The sequence below is a fragment of the Thermobia domestica genome, chromosome 10 (assembly GCF_964235325.1).
Source record: "Thermobia domestica chromosome 10, izTheDome1.hap1.1, whole genome shotgun sequence".
In the NCBI taxonomy this organism is placed as follows: domain Eukaryota; kingdom Metazoa; phylum Arthropoda; class Insecta; order Zygentoma; family Lepismatidae; genus Thermobia; species Thermobia domestica.
Window position 1 is genome coordinate 36,279,669 of NC_137463.1, and position 22,282 is coordinate 36,301,950.

The 22,282-nt window shown below is 36.8% G+C and overlaps 1 protein-coding gene across 2 annotated transcripts in view; it reads left to right on the plus strand.

The window, feature by feature from the left end:
- LOC145662449 (proton-coupled amino acid transporter-like protein pathetic) overlaps window positions 1-22,282 on the plus strand; it is a 124,236-nt gene that overhangs the window by 4,137 nt on the left and 97,817 nt on the right. The window contains exon 1 of one of the 2 annotated variants that reach the window (XM_081728036.1): window positions 15,561-15,579. The exons of the other annotated variant lie outside the window; for it this stretch is intronic. The gene's annotated coding sequence lies outside the window, so the exon portion shown is untranslated. Of the gene's footprint in view, window positions 1-15,560; window positions 15,580-22,282 lie in introns of those variants that run through there. 2 annotated transcript variants of the gene reach the window in all.

Consider the following 22,282-nt stretch of genomic DNA (forward strand, 5'->3'; position numbering starts at 1 on the left):
GTGTGTATATTAGACATTTGCTAACTTGGGTAGTTTGATTTTTGTGTTTATATTGGACATTTGCTAACTTGGATAGTTTGATTTTTCGTGTATATATTAGACATTTGCTACTTGGATAGTTTGATTTTTTCGTGTGTATATTAGACATTTGCTAACTTGGATAGTTTGATATTTTGTGTATATATTAGACATTTGCTAACTTGGATAGTTTGATTTTTTCGTGTATATATTAGACATTTGCTAACTTGGATAGTTTGATTTTTTCGTGTGTATATTAGACATTTGCTAACTTGGATAGTTTGATTTTTTTTGCGTATATGTTAGACATTTGCTAACTTGGATAGTTTGATTTTTCCTGTGTATATTAGGCATTTGCTAACTTGGAAGTTTGATTTTTTGTGTTTATATTAGACATTTGCTAACTTGGATAGTTTCATTTCATATTTATTAGGAATGTAAGTTTATAGACAATAAACAAATGTAAGATTTTTTTTAAAAAAAAGTTAGTAATTGTTTAGATTGGAAGCTCACAGTAGGATTTAAAAGCGGTACCGTAGCTCAAAAACTTTATAAGTTTGGCGACGAATGGTTTTAATGAATGACTGGTTAATTGAACATTAAAGTGAGATTTGAACACAAAGAATAAAAATAATAGATGGATGTCATCGACAATGCTGAACTCAACTTAGTAATTTACGCTAACACTCTATTATGTAAGATTACACAAGTACTCGAAAACCATAAAGTAAAAGCGATACATAATGCTATATAATGGAATAAAAGAACAAATAGTTATTGAAAATTCTAGTTATCTAAAGATAAACAAGTTCGGTCGTGTATATGATGTTGTTTAATATTGAAGTTTCACAAACACGTACTGCCTGTCGCTACTGTAACTTATTTTCTGATCGTAAGAGCGAACTGAAATTGAATTTAAATAATGAATAAATCGTATTAAAATCTCCAAACCGAATAAAAAATGAAATTGAACTCGAAAAAGGAATTCGATTCAGCATTACAAGATCTGAAAATAGTTAACAACGTAATCCTGGCAATTTGATTTTTGTGTTTAGTTTATTAGTCAGTTATCTTATGAACTTAAGGGCCGCGGTGGCTCAGTGGTAAAGCGTTCACCTCTGCTGGATGGGGCGCCAAGTGAACTTTGTGGTGGACAAACACCGTGTGCGTGGGTTTTTTCGGGTTTCTCCCGTTTCCTCCCACTTTATTCATTCCACCATTTCATTTATTTGTCATCATCACCGTCTTCTTTAGAATAGCCGACATAATCGTGGGATGTAAAACTTAAAGATTTCATTTCATTTTCTTATGAACTTGTGAGAAGATATTAAGTATCCCGTTGTGAGAAGATATTAAGTTAAATACCGACTTGTCTGTTCGATAGTTCCAAGACCCAAGTATCATATCAAATGACAGAGTATAAGTGTGCAGACTGCTGTAGTTGCTTCACCACTGATACATTGGAAGATTTCGGTAGCTTCGTGGAGTCACCTTCCGAACGCATACTTCGAAAATTGTCAAACACAAGATATAATGCGGTCAAACTTAAAGCATGATGCATAAGTGACCAATAATAGATGTAAAATGTTATCGAAACGAGGAAGAGAAACAGGTTGGGTCATTGGCTAAGAAGGAATTGTATGAGGGACGTACTAAAGGGTATGGTGGAAGGAAAAAAAGGTAAGAGGTGAAGAAGGCTACAATTGATGGACCATCCTAAGGAAATTTGAAATCATCACTACTCCACGGTACAGAAGAATAGGCATGAAAATGAAACGAAATCTTACAGTTTAACGTGCCACGGTTATACGCTTCAGGCTAAGGGAGACGATAATTAGGACAAGTGAATGATGATGGAAGAATCGGTGGAATGAGTATGTGGGAGAAAAGGGAGTACCCGAGAAAACCTACGTGCACGACGTTGTCCACCACATACTTACCTGGGCGGGAATCGCACCAGGTTCTCCGCGGACCAGAGGTAAGAGCTCTGCCACTGAGAATTCGTGCCTCTACAGAAGAATATAATCCAAATGAAACATCGGTAACTCACTTAGAAGCAAGAGGAATTTCGCTAAGCCTTGTAATCGCAGCCAGTTATAATAATCGCAATATTACAAATAAATGCAAATATTTTCTGTCCTACACTATGATAATTGAAAACTTTGTGTTTGAACCTATGTAGTATAAACTTTACGACGTAGAATGAATATGCGTCTAATGATAGAAAACCTGTTAACTTGCGCTGTTTGTAGGTGGTACAGAATACGAATGCATTTCTTATCATTAACTCTTTAGTCATGAATAAAACCTGTTATTAAAGTTGGTAATGAACTTGAAGAGACAGGAAATAAACAAGTGATAAACATTATGGTGTTCTTATTCAACTTTTACCTGTTTTCACTAATATGAGTTACGTAATACCTTTTCTAAATATTGAACTTAGGTATATTCGTATGGGTTGTGCTTTAAAATCAGCACTTAATAATACAAAGGTAACCATTCTTCATGGTTTCATGGAAACAGTCCCTTAAATTCTCTCGTGATAAGTCTCCAAAGATACGATAGCTTAGCGGTAAGCTTTGGCTCGAGATGTACTTGGTTCAGTTCCTGGCCACATGAATTTTTACTGGACTAAATGACGGTTGTTCCACTCTTCTCTTTCCTCCCACAAGCTTATTCCTACACTTCCCCTCCATAATTGGTCATTTTCATTATAGTGTATCAATTGTACATTTATGAGAATTATTAAACAATAAAATGTACGTAATTGAAGAAGAAAGATGAGAATGTAATTTAAAAGATATAAATTTGTCAAAATATATACAGGGTAAGCCATTTATCTTGACACGGCCTTGTAAACTGTATGCTAAAGAACAAAATAATTCTGAAATTTTGTACCGTGTAAATAACGGCAGAAAGACATCGTTTAACGTACTTGACAACACAACAAATTAACAGTATTGCCAAACCAACATAAAGCTATATTGTTTTCAAACAGCACAACGTCAGGATATTACATAAAATCTGCTAAACGCCTTATCAAAGTATAAAACAGCTCTCCTAAGAGAGACAAAAGTTTTAAAATGTTCATGTTCCTCACCAACTTATGGTTGAGGTGAACAAGAAGAAGAGTTATTAAGCGAAAACTTACAATATCTGATTTGCTAAGCTGTGCTGCAAACTAAAGACGCTATAGTATCACAAAAATTCAAACTTTGGTGATCTCTACACCAGCAACAATGCAAAGGACACGGACAGGGCAATACACATCTAAAGTACTTCAATGAGTAATACTATGAGCATGATATAATGGATTGTGAATTAATACGAACAAGGTTACAAGGAATTGAAAATTTTATTTTTTTCCAATAACATTTATTCAGAAATACTGCTTAGATAAGTATATTTTCCAATTGAATAGACAGTTTTCAATATATATATATATAAAGATCACAATGAGTTTACAGCAAATATAAGGTTATATGTAAGAAAGTTTTATTTCTATTTTCTACACATAAGTGTGGTTACATATTAAAAAAAAAACATTTATTTCATACTATGGACCACATGACTATGTTGACTGCTTTTTATCGTCTATATTAATATGATTATAATTATAATCCAATTGTAAGTTTCTTATAAACTGAAATAAGTAGATACAACCTTCGAACCACTAACCTCTTAGTTGTTTCTATTGATTTATTTACTGGCTTCCAAACTTAGCTTTTCAGACATTTTTTGTGGGTTAAAGTCAGCATTCGTATTACGTTCTCTGAAGGTTTTCCCTGTATTGATCTTGGTCTGTTTTCGTGGAAGACAATGTTTTGTGGGGAATTTTCCTAAAAGGAATATTCCTACAATTACTAATGCAGAGATTAACGATTCCTTTCAACGATAGCAGCTGAGACGCAATAAGAAGAACATTATATTGAAAAGTAGCAAACCAACTGTTTTACTACTTTCTGACGAACACAGAAAGAAGGGACTGCTAGTCTTTAATTATCCCTAGTTACAAAATTCATGTCACAGAGAAACGGATCAGTTGAGGTTTTACCTAAATTTACAGCTAGTATGCGCGTTTACTGTTAGGATAAAAACATACAGCAATAGAAATAATCTCATACTTAGTTGTGTATATTTTTCATATAAATGTATATAAATAAATAATCTAATATAAATAAAATAAAGAGTTGGTTTGTCTGTGTGTCTGTCAGTCTGTGTAGGGCCTGGGGACCAGACGAGTGGACCGAGAGTTACCAAATTTGGGTCACGAGTACCTTGGTCCAGGCTCGGGATCAAGACGAAGCGTATTTTTCAAATTTCGAACCAAGAGTGTCTCAGGAGGGGGGGCATTTACGGGGACATGTAAAAGTAGTAGAAAATGACCGATATTAGTGCCGATATTCATAGTTTTCGAGGTCGCTGAGATCAGTGGTGACATTTCCATTAGCAATGACTTTCAAATTCAGCTACCATTGCATGCGGGCCGGGAGTCACGTGCGGGGGAAGGGTTACCGAGACACGTAAAATAGTACAAAATGACCGGTATTAGTGTCAAATCCATAGTTTTCGCGATCGCTGACATGAATGGTGATACAACCACAGGCATTGACTTCCAAATACAGCCCCATGCGAAGAATGGGTATTTCAGCTAATATAATATATAATAAATAATATAATATATAATAAATAATCCATTCTAGAAGAATTAAAACTACCAACTTTCAACTTCATAAGATTAGAAACGAACGACGTACATTGTAGTACTGTTAGCCACGAGACGAAACGAGAAACAAGATTTTCTTGTCTCGTTTTATAAACTTTGTAGAAATATTGTCTCGTCTCAATTCTCGAAGAATTTCCCGTCTCGTCTCGAACTTCTTTCTCTTTTCGTTTCTTAAATTTATATACAAAACTTATAGCCTTGAATTTATTTTAGAATTTCACCTAGTGGTTATGAGACCCCTTGCAAGACACGAGAGGTATACGAAAGGTGTGATATAACAACATTGCTTATGAGACTCGCAAAATTTCTCGTATCCTAAGAGCAACACAACTTTCTATCGCCAAAAAAACTTGATTTTTTCAAACAGCAATATGATTAAAAAGGTGGGTTTATAGCGGGATAAGTCGGTGAAAATGCCCTTACACGGATTACCAAAGATATCTCATATCCAAATATAACTTTGGCCACAAAAACAACTTCAAATTCCTTCGAATTTCGAAGTTATTGCTGAAAATTCGAAAATCAAAAAGTGTTCGTATCTCGGAAACGAATTAAGTTAAGAGGATGAAACAAAACATAAATATTCTTTGCTTAAAGAGCCTTACTAAAACCAAGAAACAATGTATTTCGCCCTTCAAATTTCTAGCGAAAAGCGCGTCGAAAATATTCTAATTCAAATATGTTTGCTTTATGTTTGAGTGTCCACCTTCTATTTTCCACCATAGAAGCAGAACCAACCCACCGATAATATACTTTGACCTTGGTTTGATACTCGTGGTGTAACTTGGTGTAAAATGAGCAAAACTAAAGTCGGACACGCCTGGAAGATACGCAATCCGCGTTACACCTTAAATGCTTTGGCCGGCACGAATAGTATCCGAAATCAAAGAAGATTTTCTAACCAAAGTTATCTTTGGATATGAGATACCGTTAGTATAAATATCACAGCAATCCGTGTAAGGGCACTTTTAACCCCCTTATCCGGGTATATCCCTTATCATCAAGCATGTCATTCTAATTAGCTTGATGTGATTTCTCGATTAATGTATGTCTTATCTTTGCATAATGACGTAATTAACAAACATTAAACGCTAAGACTTAATAATAATTTTAGGTTATATCTTATTAAATATATGAGGTGCATTCAAAAATTTCCCGGAATATTTTGTAGTTTTGGGATTTGTGATGCCATCACAAATAAGTCTTTACAGTATAGTGCTTAGGATGCCTACTTACGAATCTAACAAGTGTCAACATGTCTTTAACAGGCAGTGTACAAATACGGTGTAGCTGAACGGTAGAGTATGTAGTTATCAGTTCGCACAATTTCACAGATCGAGCAACGTTCAACTATCAAGTTCATGTATATACAAATGGGAGAAAATCGGCTTCAAAGATCCTGATAGCCTTAAGAATCTTCATCCCGGCGAAATTAAAATACCGCTAATTTTACAGTAATTATGTGGTATCTTCGAATAGATAAAAGATAATTGAAATATGGAACAAGAGCGCCCTAGACAATATTATTTTGCGTGAGGTACCGTTATCACAAGTCACCTAGTGGCTTTCCGTTTTCAGCTGTTTAGAAACGCGAAAATAAATGCCGATTGTTCAAAATGGCTCAAAATCGAAAGCAGATAAGTGAGTCGTGATAACGGTTTCTCATGTAAAATAATATTGTCTAGGGCACTCTTGTTCCACATTTCGATTATCTTTTATCTATTTGAAAATATCACGTAATTACTGTAAAATTAGCGGTATTTTAATTTCGCCGGGATGAAGACTGTTAAAAAATACTTTAGCATCAAGAGAAGTTGGGTTCTTTTCAAAGCTAAAAATGGAATTCAAAAGGTACCCGTCAAATAAGAGATCAAAGCAAACGCGACTGTTGAACTTCGGAAGATGCCAAAAGAGGGCTTTCGTCGGTGTTTCCAGCAATCGCAGGAGCGGTAGAGCAAGTATGTATATTCCGAAGGTGACTGTTTTGAAGGCGATTAAGGAAAAGTGTACATATATTGTGATTAAAAAAAAGAGCTAATAAAAAATTCCGCGAACTTTCTGACTGCTCCTCGTACTTATGTATTGTCATTTTACTAATGTCCTAATGAAGAGGTTGATAAGTATTATCTTAACATCAGTTTCAGTAGCGTAGCGTGGTATTCCGAAATGGGGATGCCAAAGTTAGTCACTTGTGCGATACAATACTACTAAAATCAGCAATACATAGCTATACCGATGGGAAATATAGGGTTGTAAAAAAATTAGGGGGAAGGCCCCTAATTGGTGGCCTAGTGGGGCATACAGAAGCAAATGCGTGGATTACGTTAGAAGCCAATAAGCAATTGTCTCAGCTTTTTCTTACCACTACCATGTGACAAGAAAACTTGGCCCCGCTGTTGTATGAACATTGTTTCCAGTATAGTTCCCTTTATTTCTTTCTCGTGGGCAGCTTCTTTCTCCGCATATCATACTTCAATCTCGTTCTTTAAAAAGTCACCCCTAGAAATTTGTCATCTTGAGTCCGAAACTCAGACACCCATTCGTGAATATGGGCCTGAGTGTATACGTAAAGATGTAAATAGAAAACACTTAAACCAACTCTGGGGGCCTGTTTCTGAGTATGTATTTCGTTGTCAGATATCCAGATACTGAAGGCAGGGACGCAAATCTGTCTTCAACATTCGGGGAACGGGTAAGACCGTTCCCATTTTTTAAAGCGATGTTCAAAATATTTATGAGGTTGAAAAACAATGCTGTGGAGGATCAGAGTTGTCTTCAACATTTGGAGGAGGGCAGATTTGAGGGAGGAGGGCATATTTGAGGCTTACTCTGGGGGGAGGGGTGATGAAACTCATATTACGGTAGATGAATCTGATTTCTGAGGTGAACCTATTGTATATTATAGGCGATGTAGATAAAATTGTGATACGTATCAAGTGTCGTGAACACATTCTGAAATCTGAATACATGCATATTTATAATTGATATGTTTCTATTTACGCATCCACAATGATCCACATTAAAATTTTAGAACACTTGTTTTGTAATAATATAAATAATGACTTCCCCAAAACTATGAAAGAAAATCAACTATGTGTGGCGCAACAATACTCTTATTTGAGTGCGCTCGTACGTTCTGTACAGAAACTATAGCTTAGTTCAAAATAGATAGAGTTGGAAATACTTGAAGATATGCCAGCGTATATCTAAAGCAAAATGTAGAGTTGCAAGGGGTGAAGGGAGTTAAGAAAGCAAATAGTTGCGCATGCGCACTCCACAGAAAGCAGACGAAAACCCCGTTTCTTGCAATAGGTCTGGATGCCCAAGGAACATAGCATACGACAAGAGGAAAGATAGAAAATGTGCATTTGAGTGACGCGCATGCGTAGGTTCCGCTTATCAAAGTAAGGCGAGAGAGCACATCCAGAAGATTGCAGTGGAAATAATTGTGATAATTACAAGCAAACAATTTATATACAATAAAATACGTATTTTTTTCTTATTAATAGAGGATGCCGGGCATACCGGCGTTCCCTTACGCTACGCCGCTGATCAGTTTCACTCAAATAACTAACATGGTTAGCGTACAGCATCAATGTGTAGATTTAAAAAGAGGTTCGTATTTTTCCCTCCATTTTCTCGTGAACGTTTAAACTGACAAACGACGACGGGCAGTCAAAAAAGTTTCCGGGATGTTGTTGTAGTTTTGGCATTTGCTATGCAATCACAACGAATTTTGTACACCACAATCCTTAAGTTGCTTAATTATAAGTTGAGTTGATTTGGTGTTTAATCCCTTTCAGCAGCAAGGCTATATGAGACGGGATCCACTGATAAACGTGGAATCCGAACCTCATGAGCTCCCGCCGGGAATCGAACCCGGGTCTCCCATGCAAAAGGCTCTTACGCTAACCGCTTAGCCACGAAGGAGCTCTTTCCTAATTATGATTTAGGACACACACGATGTTGTCCATAACAAACTTACTTGCTCGGCGATCAAACAAGGGACCCCATACACCAGATGTAAGAGCTCTACTACTAAGCCTCCGTGCCTCCTAAAAGAAATAAAGAGAGGATCTATCACAATACTCAATGTTTTGACATTTCGAATTATGTTCTTGTTGAATGATAATTTTATTACAATTAACCGTAACAAGCACACATAGACGACTGTCGGCACACTAGATCATAGATAGCTTTATAGTTCTGAAAATACTTCCCTGGTTACATTGTACACAGTTACGTTTGTGCTCTATTTATCTTGTTCTTAACTTTACTACCGTGAAATATGTCTGTTATGCATAGAATTAATCTTTTCAATTAAATTGTAAGTTTAAAAGCTTTCAGGCTATCAGGTCCCGACGAATACCGTTTATCCATTTAGTCCACAAAATAGATACATTTCAATGGTTTAATGAGACATAGACTGAAGCTCGAACATGACCTGTCGCTCTGAGTCCAAGATAAGTCTTGTACTTCCAAAGCGAAAACCGTAGCCATGTATTTATGGCCGAGGAATATCTTCTCAGTGGCAAATGCAGTGGAATCTGCTAAGGGTCAATTTTCTCTCTATGTGTATATTTCCAGGACGGTGAAAGGGGAAACAACATACATTCCATTTGATTAGATAACGGTCAATTAACCAACTTTGGTTAGTATCATTATTCGTCTTATGTGAATAGGAAAGAGAAAATTTAGAGAAAAACAAATCAAAGTTTTTCAACCAGGATTGTATCCAGAATTTTCAAAATACGAAACTCGAAAGCATCCACCTCTTCAATTATAAAAGAAAAGACCAGATTTATTACTTCATATCATTCGTTAACTAGATATATTTTCTCGTGTTAACATATTTTATAACCACCTGAAGAAGCTGGTTGTTTGATAATTCAAATCGAGAAACATTACGCAAAACATGGAAAACAAACAACAACGTTTTCGCAAACAGCCAGGTGCAGAGAGAAAGGGATACAAAAAGCACACACACCTTGTTGTATAAAAGTAACCAAGAAAGTTCTGTCACATTTTTACCCACTACCTTCGAACATCAATATACTGTATCACCTAAGACGTACTTGGAAGATCAAAAATAGTCACCATCAGCATCGACGACCTTGTGCCAACATTCTAGAAGGCCATGGATTCAATTCCATCGCGGTAGAACTTGGTGGGTCGTGAAGCGAAGAAAGTATCAAGTGCATTTTGCATCTCTACTAGGAATTTGAACTGGCATCCTCTAACGTAATTACCCAAGGAATGGAACAGGTGATAATCGGACGGTGCAATGTCCGAGGAGTATGGCAAATGCAATAGTATTTCCAATCCAAGGCGTAGAATGGTGTCCCAGTTCATCCTAGCCACGTGCAGCTTAGCGCTGTCCTGTAAGAAGAGGTCCACAAAACACACGAGAGAACCTTCGTTTGGTGCAGTGTTGGTTTCGGCTGTTTTGGAACCGGTTCATGGGATGCTAACCAATGATGACGAGACAGCTAAGAAACACAGACAGGTATTTACTCGCATTGTCTTCTGGCCCGGAGTCAAATCATGTGAGACCCATCGATCCAACTTGTAGTGTTTCCCAAATTGATGGAGGTGATGCCGAATGGTTTCTCCACTTTCATTGAATTGAAGTCCCAGTTCCTCACATGTCTGGAAACTGTTCGCCTAAATTGCTACCTGGAGATCTTCATTTTGTATACGTGTTGGTCTTCCGGTACGTGGTGCGTCTTCGAGTGTTTCGTCACCGTCCTTAAACGTGTTAAGCCACCGCTTCAGTGTCCGCGTAGTCACAACACTATCACCAAAGGCCTAGCATATCTTCTCCCCTGCTGGAGAGGCATATGACCCCAGTTTGAACTCGTACAGCATAGAGCATTGGCCCTTATGACGCTCTATGGAAGTCCCATGTTCACTCTGTCCTTACGCAAGTTCACGGTGTAACTGAACTGCCACAACCAGATAGTATGTTGGATATACCCGCACCAACAACTGTCCTTCATATTGTCTCCATTTGCATTCAACTCACGGTGTGAGCGCCAATGGAACGCAGACCTCCATAAAAAACGAGAGAACTTTCTTGGTTACCCTTATATACAGCTTAGCTGGAAGGCAAATACTGTAATTAAAGTCCCAATCAGTACGCCACCTATCTTGCAGTATCTTCTGAAGCTCGTACTCTTGGGCGCGTGCAGTGTGCCAAACGTATTTTGAGATGGAAAGTATCTATTTCTTCGAGTGTACCTCTCATTACTCATGATTTTGTCTCTGTAAAATATGAAATGATGAAATAAAATTAGAATGCTGTTTCGGATAAAATTTAGAATTTACTTGGTCTCGTTGAAGCTAAATATTATACAACAGTAGTTCCTATTTAGTTTTCATAATTCCTTAACGTAAATATAAATATAGTAAAAATAGGAACTGATTCCGCTTTCAATTAGACACGCAATTAGTGACTTTCCATCAAATTTCTCTCAGGCAGGATATCGTAAACTCCACAATGTCTATTATGTGGCGAGATAATTGAAAAGCTGCATGGCAAAGTGGAAAGAAGTGTCTAATTTGCAAGGTAAATTACGAGTTAAACGGCTAAATGAAATTCCCCAACATGTTTTTACCCTTAGTTGCAGAACAGGAGAAATTAGAAATATCATCTCCATGCAGAGGAAATAATAGGAGAATCATAACACTACTTTGAAGTCTGAATCTACTGAACTGAAGAGTTTATGAAGGAGAAGAGAAATACGCACTGTATCAAAAGTTGAAATAGATATATTGAAATAAATTAAGAATTGTCAGATACCAGGTTAAAAAATTTGTCTGATACAGATTGCATTGTATGAATGACTCATTTTGATAGTCTAGTTCAGTAAAGCAACATCAACCAGGTAAAAAAAAAAAAAAAAAAAAAAAAAAAATGTTGAGAAAATTTAAATATGTTTTTTAAAAAAAACTGTACAGTTTTTAATACATGAAAATGAAGCGCTCTTTCATATTTTAGGATAGTACTAGCATATATTACCCGCTTCGCTGGGTTGAAATAAATAATTTAAATGCACACTGATATTGCTCATTTCGGATCATTTTAATGTATCTCATCCCTACTCATCCCCCAAGTGTCAGGGCTGAAAATTGACTTAAACAGCATCAGAAGTGTCGCTGTTCATTTCGGCGACCGCAAGAACTATAGATTCAACAGTAATATCTGTCATTTTTGACCACACACACACACACACACACACACACATATATATATATATATATCCCCGCCTCCATGTTGCGGGCCATGGCATCGGAAATGTCACCGTTCATCTCAGCGACCTCAAAAAATGTGGATTCAGCACAAATATCGGTTATTTTCGATGATTTTTAAATATTTCTTCCTCCCCCTCCCCCAAGTTGTGGTTTTGAATTTGGATTTGAATTTCCTCTCCTGACTCTCCCTCTCCCCTAAGTTCTACCGTTAAAGTGATATGATAAAAACCACCTCAGATGCGATCCTCATCTGTGTTGACTTTTTTTTAAAGATCGGTCGGATGGTTTAAGCGTGATGAAGTCACAAAGACAGTCACTTTTATTTTCACTTTTTTTTACATATATCTTCCCCCTCCCCTTCGTTGCACTGTAAAAGTGAAGTGAACATCCCACGCCCGAACTTTATCTATGTTGAAAGTTTGATCGAGATCGGTCGGGTGGTTCAAGAGTTATTAAGTTTTATTTATTTTTATATATCTGTCTCCTCCCCTCCCCCTCTCCTAAGTTCTACAGTTAAAATGATATAATAAAAATCACCTCATATCTGAACCTCATCTATGTTGAAAATTTGGTTAAGATCGGTCGGGTGGTTTAAGCGTAATGAAGTAACAAAGATAGTCACTTTTATTTTTACTTTTTTGACATATATATCTCCCCCTCCCCCTCCCCTTCATTGCACTGTAAAAGTGAAATGAAGAAAACATCCCAGGCCCGAACCTTATACATGTTGAAAGTTTGATCGAGATCGGTTTGGTGGTTCAAGAGTTATTTAGTTTTATTCATTTTGACATATTTCCCCTCCTTTCCTCCCCTCCCCTAAGATCTACTGTCAAAATGAAATTATAGAAAACTTCCCAGGTTTGAACTTCATATATGTTGAAAATATGATTGAGATTGATCTGGTGGTTCAAGAGTTATTAATTCACAAACATAGTCACTTTTATTTTTTATATTTATTGATTTTTGTATATTTACCCCTCCACCCTCTCCCCGACGTTGGTCTGTCAAAGTCAAATGATAAAAATCATCCCAGTCCCAAACCTCACCTACATTGAAAATTTGATCAAGATCGGTCAGGTGGTTCAAGAATTATTAAGTTTTATGTATTTTTTCTGTTTCTCTCCTCTCCCAATCCTAAGTTCTACCGTCAAAGTAAATAGCTAAGAACACTCCCAGCCCAGAACCGCATCTACGTTGAAAATTTGATCAAAATCGGTCGTCGGGCGGTTCAAGAGAATAAGAGTCACAAACATAATCGCTTTCAATTTTATAATATAGATTCTCCCCAAACTTTATATTTCATTATTTTATTAATTGTTGGCAGAAACGCCTGATTTTATACTACATTTTTGGAATAATTAACTAGAAAAGAAACAATTTCATAGACGATGAATTTATCAAATTTTGTCCGCAGTTTCAGAGTGTTTTCTTTTCTTTCTTTAATTATAGATTTCTCTATAATTAAGTGTGACTTGAAATCTCAATATTATTTTCAGTGATACAGTTTAGAAAGAAAAGGGTTAGGCTTAGGAATTAGATTCTGGCCATGTACCCCATCACGTATGAGGGATGACACCCCTCGACGATCACACTATCCGAGGAAAGGGAATGAAGAAAGCGGCCTGGGATCTGTACGTTAGGTATCATCCCGCTATGTGCCTGGCATGAATGGGGAAAACCCAGGAAAACTTCACTCAAAATGGCTGGCCTGAAAAAGTTTTTACACTTTTTCGACCGAGTGTCCCCACCGGTAATCGAACCTGTAACCGCTCGCACCAAAGACGACAGCATTAGCAACTACGGTACATGGGGCCATGAAAACAGAAAGAATAACCATTCCGCAGTGATTACTACGACTACACGGAAACAAATTAAGATTACTTTAAGAATTAGAACGATGTCAAATTTGGACTTTTTGGACTCACGGCCTTCTAAATTTTGGCAGGATGTACAGAAGGTCAAAAAGTTTGGAATCGAATTCGAATAGTTGGAGGTGATCCATCGAGTTGATCCCAAGACAAATCAAAAATCGGTTTCCCATGTATTCATATTGGAGTAAATATGGGTTTCATCCTTATTTGGTAGACTACCCGCAGTGCTTCCCGGATTTGCAGGTTGGTATAATGTTCAGGATGCATATACTCCATAAATCTAAAGACTTAATTAAATACAGTAAACACAGAAAAGACTTCAGCACTTTGTATTTTCCATTTTGAAATATGCATTTAGCTTGGTCTATGCATACACCCAAGTTGGTCTATATGTTTTGTCTTATCTTGGTGTCAGGAATCACCTCCCAAACTTTGTCAGTGTTGTTTTGAAACACCCTGTACGAATTCCTAGGTATATAAACGAATTGTTTCTTCTTTGTCCGCTTTCTTTGTGCACCTTTGTGCTTATTGGTACATTTATACAACTTCTAGATAATATTCTTTGTCAACATACTGGGTAGGATATTAACAGACAGTGAAAAGAATGGAAATGTTCGAAAATTTAAATATTTAATTGTTAGATGCAATGGTATAACTTACACTTAGCAGGTAATTCCCGTAAATTTCCATTTCTGACTGGGTCCATTCGTCAGTTCTTTGGTTTCGTAATCTGATTCCATCAAACCGAATCCATTGAATCAACTACACTGAGTGATTCCATCTTTCTATTCTCCTAAGTGAATAAGTCTTTTTGATTCCGCCAAAGTCAATACGGACTCGATTGTTTCATTCCTAAGAAAAATTCGTTCTTTTGGAACGAACAGTTCCGGAATAACTCATCACTACTATAAATGCAATACTTAAAGCAAACTAAACCCGTTGCTCCGATACTCAGTCTGTTGCACATATTGTATTGGATATCCCTTCCGTCTTACATACAGATAAAACATTTGAATACGCAAAAGCTAGACGCAAAATATAACTTGATGAATTAGGTTTCATTCAAATTTAAATTCGATTGACAAATTGATGCATAACATTTCTCTAGAGGAGTAGAATGCACCAACAAAAATAAGTACATATTATACTATCAGCGTGCAATGACCAGTCAATTACATAAAGCACCAGTTGTTATCATAATATGAATATTTTCACCTGTAAAGGCATGTCAGTACTTATCATGTGACTGAAATATAGACTGTAGGCGTTGAGCATATTTTCGGAGAATTTGAGTCTCTTTTCACACGTGTCCATTTATTTATGGCACTGTAAGGCTTCGAGGATTTTCTAAATAATAATGAAAACAAAAGATCACTGTTTACATAAGCGTTCTTTGCCAGCTTGTTAGCTGATAACAGGATATGTGAAATAGGAGAGGAAAAACAACCTACTATATTATACCTGTTACTACGAGAAATTACTGGAAAGTACTCGTAACATTGTTAATTTTTTTGTATTACAAAGAACTTATTTATGCTAAGAACATAGAATATTGCATTATGTATACTGTACTCTGATATTGACGCAACGCAATCTTCACATAAAAAATACTTTTGTGGCGCTAATGTGTGCCTAAGTGTTTTAGTTCAAAACGTGATTAGCTTAGAGTCATTGTTGCTGTAAAATATAGCCTACAAGCCTACATTGAAGGTATGTAGTAGAAAAGCTGAAGTTATATGTAGTTTCTATTTCTGAGTTTGGCTTGTTTTGGACGTCCCATTTTAGAACTGATTTTGTGTCAGAACTCGGACATTTTAGTCACATGGAACCCAAAGTACACGATCTATCACCGGAGATTTTCTGAATTTGTAAGTAACAGAATGAATCAGTCTGAGTGACCCATAGGTCTTAAGCATTTGAGATTAAGAATTTACAGTAAGCGCTTTCAAATCCTGCATTCTATGGTTCGGAACATTCTATAATCCGGTACAGATCGAGCCGCAAGAATATTCAATTAAATAAATCTTATATATAAAAGAGAACGTACAAATCCTTTGTTCCCTCATCACGCTAATACGGCTGAACCAATTTCTTTCATTTTTGGGGGGTTATTAGGATTTGGACCCTAGATGGTTTTTATCATATCACTTTAATTTTTAATTACCAGTGTCTTGAGATAATTGACCATTCAAGTGTCCATAACGTACAAATCCTTTGTTAGTTCATCATAGGTAAAAATAAACGTATTTATATGCAACCCGCATGACCGTGTCACTCGGCGGGTTAACATAAATGACAGGCGATATAATGTTAACATTTACTGCAATCTTCTATGGTTTTTATCATATCACTTGAAAGCGAAAAAGTAAAAATTATCTAAGTAACAAAGTTTATTGCGTTCCGGGGTGACCCCAGCGAAGCGGGGTGAACGCTGCTAGTATTCAATGTTTTAATTTAATTTTGTACTTTATTCAGTTGTAACTAAGAGGATATTTTAAACCTCACAGGTGCTAGAATTATGAAATAGGCCTACTTTTTTTTTTACAGTACGATATTTATATCGTTTGCATAGGTTTAGAATGTATGTAAACACACAAAATACATGTTTTAATTACTTACACTTTTATCTAGTGTGATTTATTTTCGGTATTCCCGTTAAAACTGTGTTGACGTTCGATAATCTGTCAAAATCACACTAATCCGGTTCGGTACCACGATTACTGTATTAAGTACAATGAACCATAGTCAAGAGAATTTATTGAAGGGAGCATAGTAAAGCATTCGACTATATCAACATTTGTGAGTCAGTCTGCCTGTTCCATGATAACTCTCGCAAACCTTGTAAGATTTTGACGAAACTTGATATATACCTGCTTCAGCATGTAGAAATAACACTATTGTATGGGGTTGCAACTAATCAAGATAACTCTACTCATGTTGTAAGTGCGCAAAAATTATTATCAGTTCAAAATAAGCCCACGTAAAAATTATTCGATTTTAACAAAATATACTATATATTTTCTTCAGCGTATTGGTTGTGTTTGAAATTAGTTAAGGCCTATAATCTGGTAAAAAGGAATAAGTTTCCCAAACTTGAAAGTCTCATTATTTAGATAAGAAAATGATATTCCTCCTTAACTTTCACCAGTATTATTTCTTTTTGGTGCAATATAGAGTATAATACTTACTTTGAGAGGCTTCCCAATCAGTCCACTGCTTGGTGTTAATGTCCGTCAATAATCAAAGGGTGAATTTACCACCTTACTTAAATAAATTTAAAAGAAGAGTATTTTTAATTAAAATATATTTGATTTTAAATCAAAACATTGCATATTTCGTCTTTGGCTTCCCAATGATCCCTCTACAATAAACTAACTCAGTGAAAAATAAAATGTGGATTCCTGCAGAAAAAAAAATAAATGTTGAAAAATAACTTTCAGGTTGACTTTCGTTAGAAACAAATATAAAATTTGGTGGAATATAGTATTGTATATTCTTCTGAGTCCTCGTTATAATCCTCAGTACTTGGGTTTAGAATCAGTCGAAAATGAGGGAATGGATTTAGGTTCCCTCCTTCCGGGTCATTTGCGAAATATATTACACGATAGATCTCGTAAAAATTATTTGATTTTGACAGAGAAGTGGCAGGAGTATTTTGTAACCGTAGAGTACCAATATCGCCTTAAAAGAAATGTTTACAAAACAGTAGTGAGTCCTGCCTTATTATACGGAGCAGAATGTTGGACGACGAAGAAGAGAGAGGAACAGAAGTTATATGTTACGGAGATGAAAATGCTGCGGTGAATGTGTGGAGCGACGCGGAAGGACAAAATTAAGAATGAAGTGATCCGTAGAACAGCAAAGGAGAGATCATCAGTAAAAAAGCTGCAAGAAAATAGACTGAGATGGTTTGGGCATGTAAGAAGATCTTTGAAATGAACAATTTTAGTAACATATTTTCAAGTAACAACATCAGTCACAATTTTGTTTCGATCTTTCGTCGGTAAAGATCTCCGTTATCGTAATAAGAGGGTAGAGGGGAACGCAGTAACTCAGTGGTACAGCGCTAACCTCTGGTGCATGAGGTCCCTAGTTCGATTCCAGCTCCGCCAAGTGGGGTTTGTGGCGGATAAACAGAGTGCATATGGTTACTCCTGTTTCCTTCCATTTTCATCATTCCACCAAGAATCTTCATCTCAACATCACCGTCTCCGTCAGTCTTGGAGCGAAAGTGTGGGACGTTAAACTGAAAAAGTAAATAAGAGAGTGAATTCTCACCAGAAATCAAACATAAAATTACGAGCACAAAAATAGTTTGCTGCACTATTGACTTAACTAATTAGCAGTGCATTGTGAAAATACAATATGTCCTTATACCAATTTTATGGCTATTAAATATATTTTCAATTTAAATTTCCATTTTATACCCAGTAGACCAAACGAGACGTTTGATTAATGAAAGCCAATGCTTATAAAACAACTAATGGAATGAGAATGTAAGAACAGGGGATATGGTGGCTTAATGGTGCCTTCCCGTAGGTCTAGTGGCTAGCGCGTGCGCCTTTGGTGTACGCGGTTCCGGGTTCGATCTCCCGGTGGGAGAGCCTTTGTAATTTTAACTGTCCTCGATGTTTCTGTGTTCGTGTCCCTGTCGTTCTAGGTTAAGCAAGTAACACAAGTAAAAAGAGTTAATCGAGTAAAATAAATAAAACGTAGTTAAGCAAGTTAATGAGGCACATTCGGTGGATCAAGTAACTTTTTTTAAAAAAAAAATGGTAAAGCACTTATCTCTTGTGTATGGAATCGTTGGTTCGATCCCGGAGCAAATAAGTTTGTGGTGGCGTTCACTTGCCTTAATCATCGTCTTCCTTAGCCTAACGGGCATAATCGTGAGAAAGGGTTCATTCCATTTCATGAAAGGAGCTCCTTCGTGGCTAAGTGATTAGCGTACTACGCGCCTTTGGTGTGGGAGGCCCGGGTTCGATTCCCGGCAGGAGCTCATGTGGTTTGGATTCCACGTTAATTAGTAGGTCCCGTCTCGTATAGCCTCGCTACTGGAAGGGATGTTAACAACTCAACTCAACTCACTTCATGAAAGATAGATTGTGAGAAGAGAAACGAAAGAACGGAATCGCTGTTGTTCATCATAAACTCTGATGGCCTGGAACTAAAGTAGGAACCTGTCGCACCAGAGATGAGTGTAATACTACTACAAAGACACAGTATCCACCCACCCCCTCTCTAAGGTATGTCAAACACCTTCCTCATGGTAATACAGATATTACCTAAGCTTCATCATTCTTTCTACAAGGATTGTGAAACTTTTCTAAAGAGCAACTACAATAAATATCACTATCGACCTACGCTCGGGCGCCACTTCTGGTACTTTTCCACTCACACTGCTTTAACATCGATTTTGATTCTCAACCACTTTCAGAAACAGTGCCTGTCTCCTGGCAGGGGAGTCGACCTAGTTTCTTGAAAGTTGAAAAAAAAAAAAAAAAAAGTCGGAAACTGTCCTATCATTCACCCAGCTGGCATTAAACATTCAGCCAACTAGGGCACTTCTTGTTCCTTTAAAAGCGAAATATTACGCCTTCGTACGTTGAGGTGCTTATCTGCAAAATGTCGTTAGGAGAAGATAGCCATTCTCGTTGTGTGTGTGTGAGAGAGAGAGAGAGTGAGTGTGTTTTCTACTCACGTGTAAAACAATTATCATTTAGCTATTTATTTATCAAGTCACATGTGAATTACAATGATAATGTTTTAAGAGAGAGAGAAAAAAAGAGAGAAATACTTTTGTAAGATAATACTCAACTGGTAAAAAAGCCGAATAAATTTGCAAGAAGAGGAGAAATAGCAAACATTCAATTACGAAGAAAAAGAAAGAAAAAAAGGAAAAATCAAATGAAGAAATTCTAGATAATTATCAGCGTATAGGCCTAATGAAAAAATTAGTCCAAAGATGAGACATACGAGGTGTCATCAAAAAATACGGCGAATAATTTTATTAGAAAAAAAAAGTAGTAAGCCTACATGAAATTTGATTTAATCTCCTTCAAAGAAGTGTCCTTGGCTAGCAATGCACTTAACTCAACGTTGAATCCATTATTGGAAGCATTTCTGGTAGATTTCTTTTCGAAGGACATTCAGCTGCTTTGTCGTGGCCATCTCAATGTCAGGAATGGTGTCCAAACTTTTTTTCTTTGAGCACGGTTTTAATCTTTGGGAAAAGCCAGAAGTCACATGGTGCAATATGCGAAGAGGACGGTGGATGTGTACAGACAGGAATATATTTTTCGGCCAAAAACTCGCGAATCAAAAGCAAAGTGTGGGAAACGAATTTTGAACTCACTCTTCTCATTTGTAAAGTATCGGTTAAAATACTTTGCACAGGCCAGTACGAGATGCTAAGTTCTTCGGTAAGCGCTCGAATAGTTATTCACTTGTTTGAACGAACAATTTTTGCCACTTTTTGCACGTTTTCTTCTGTTTTTGGAGTTAATAAACGTCCCGAATGTTGCCCATCTTCTACGGACTCATTTCCGCTTTAAATCGCTCATACCATCTGTAAGCAGTTTTCAGAGTTACAGCATCATCGTCATACACCAATTTCATTTCGTGGGCTCCTTTGACACTTGTTTGCAACTTGAAATAGTACTTAACCCGGGAACGGTTGAGTGTTGATTTGTGACGCGAGAGGTCGACAGGTGAGGGCGGCGCTCACTTACAATATAATCGTTTCTATGGCTGTTTATGACTTTATATGGATTTACTTTCAACACATTTCTAAATGTTGACATTTAGTGATTTATTATTATTACTATTATTAAAATAAAATCGCAAACAAAATTATGATGCGTTTATATAAAACCATTTCTTATTACCACTTATTCTTCGTATTTTGAGTTGGAAATTTCTAATGAAATTAAAGATATAAATATCTTAGTGTAAACACTGTACTTATGTCTCTTGATACATAGAGTAGGTATTTGAATAAGACGCTGTTCTATTGCATGTCTCATCACTGTACTGATGTCACCCATTATACTTCCAGAAGATGCTGACAGTGTGTTTCCCACAGATTATCATTTGACAGGCAGCATATCGTACCATTTTCTTGTTTTTCGCAAACCGTAGTTGAATCTGCTCCTTGTTTTTGTCCATGATCTCGAAAAAATCACTCACGCCGTCGGTCGACAGGTGAGCGTGGCGCACACAAATTACGCATAGTCACATTTATAAATCCAGTGCTACTCCAACAGAAGAGAATGAAAAGGTTACACTTGACTCTCACACACAAGACACATCAAGAGACAGCTAGACGGCTCCTCAAGTCTGTGACCCCACTAGGGCGGCTTTGAACGAAAACATAAACCAAGGTGAGCGCTGCGCTCACCTGTCGACCGTTCCCGGGTTAATATTCACGCGTTGCCCCGTTGTTGGAAATCCATGATGCGCGACAGACGATAAACACAACTTCACCCTAGCGCCTCTGGACGCTGATAGACAAGTCAGAACATGTTCCAACTTGACACTACCTGTCTCAACGGACCAGGATATAGCGCAAATTACATCAAATGGTAGCGTCAGCGTTACTGCTTAAAAAAAAAAAAAAAAAAAAAAAAACATTCACCGTATTTTTAGATCTCACCTTGTATACCAATTGATAGACGTCAATTAGCTGAAAAAATATAGAAAATGGAGAGAAAATAATGTTGTTATAAAACTAAAAATTAATTCTGCACGAGAACCACGCTACGTATTAAAATGAAAACCACACTGACCTATACTATAATCAAGTTTCTCACTATAATACTAGCAAGACGACAGGATTTAATAGTGTCATTTCAGATTTTTACAGAGGAGTCAGAATACCTTTCTTTGTTCCAAATGACACTCCTGCACAGTGTGGTTAATGAGCCCAAAAATTATGATTAACTTTTATGATAAGTCTTCGTTTAACTATAGTATTGCTCTAAGATTTTAACACATCAACTAGCTGAACCTGCGCTGCCTACTCAGCGTATCGTTCTGTTATGACCATAAATCTCCTTCCCACTGTGTGAGTAAGAAGACATGCACAAGTGGGAGACTCAGAAAGAAAGTGAACTGCTATGTATAGATGTTGGGGTGCGTTTATAGCAAATTTGTAGGAGTAACACGATATCAAGTGGAAATATTTTTTTCTAATAAATCCATATCCGTCCGAGTACGGCTCATTGCATCTCTTGAGGCCTTTGAAGTTGCCAGCATGCGGTAGGTTTCGCGATTCAGATTTAAGCAAAGCGCCTGCAATGTCCGTCAACCCGCAATACGTAACTTCTCTACTGGTTGCCTAACATCGCAGTTTCAGTCTGCAACAATGTTAATCTTATATGGCCTCAAACTGGCACCTAAAATGTTGCATAGA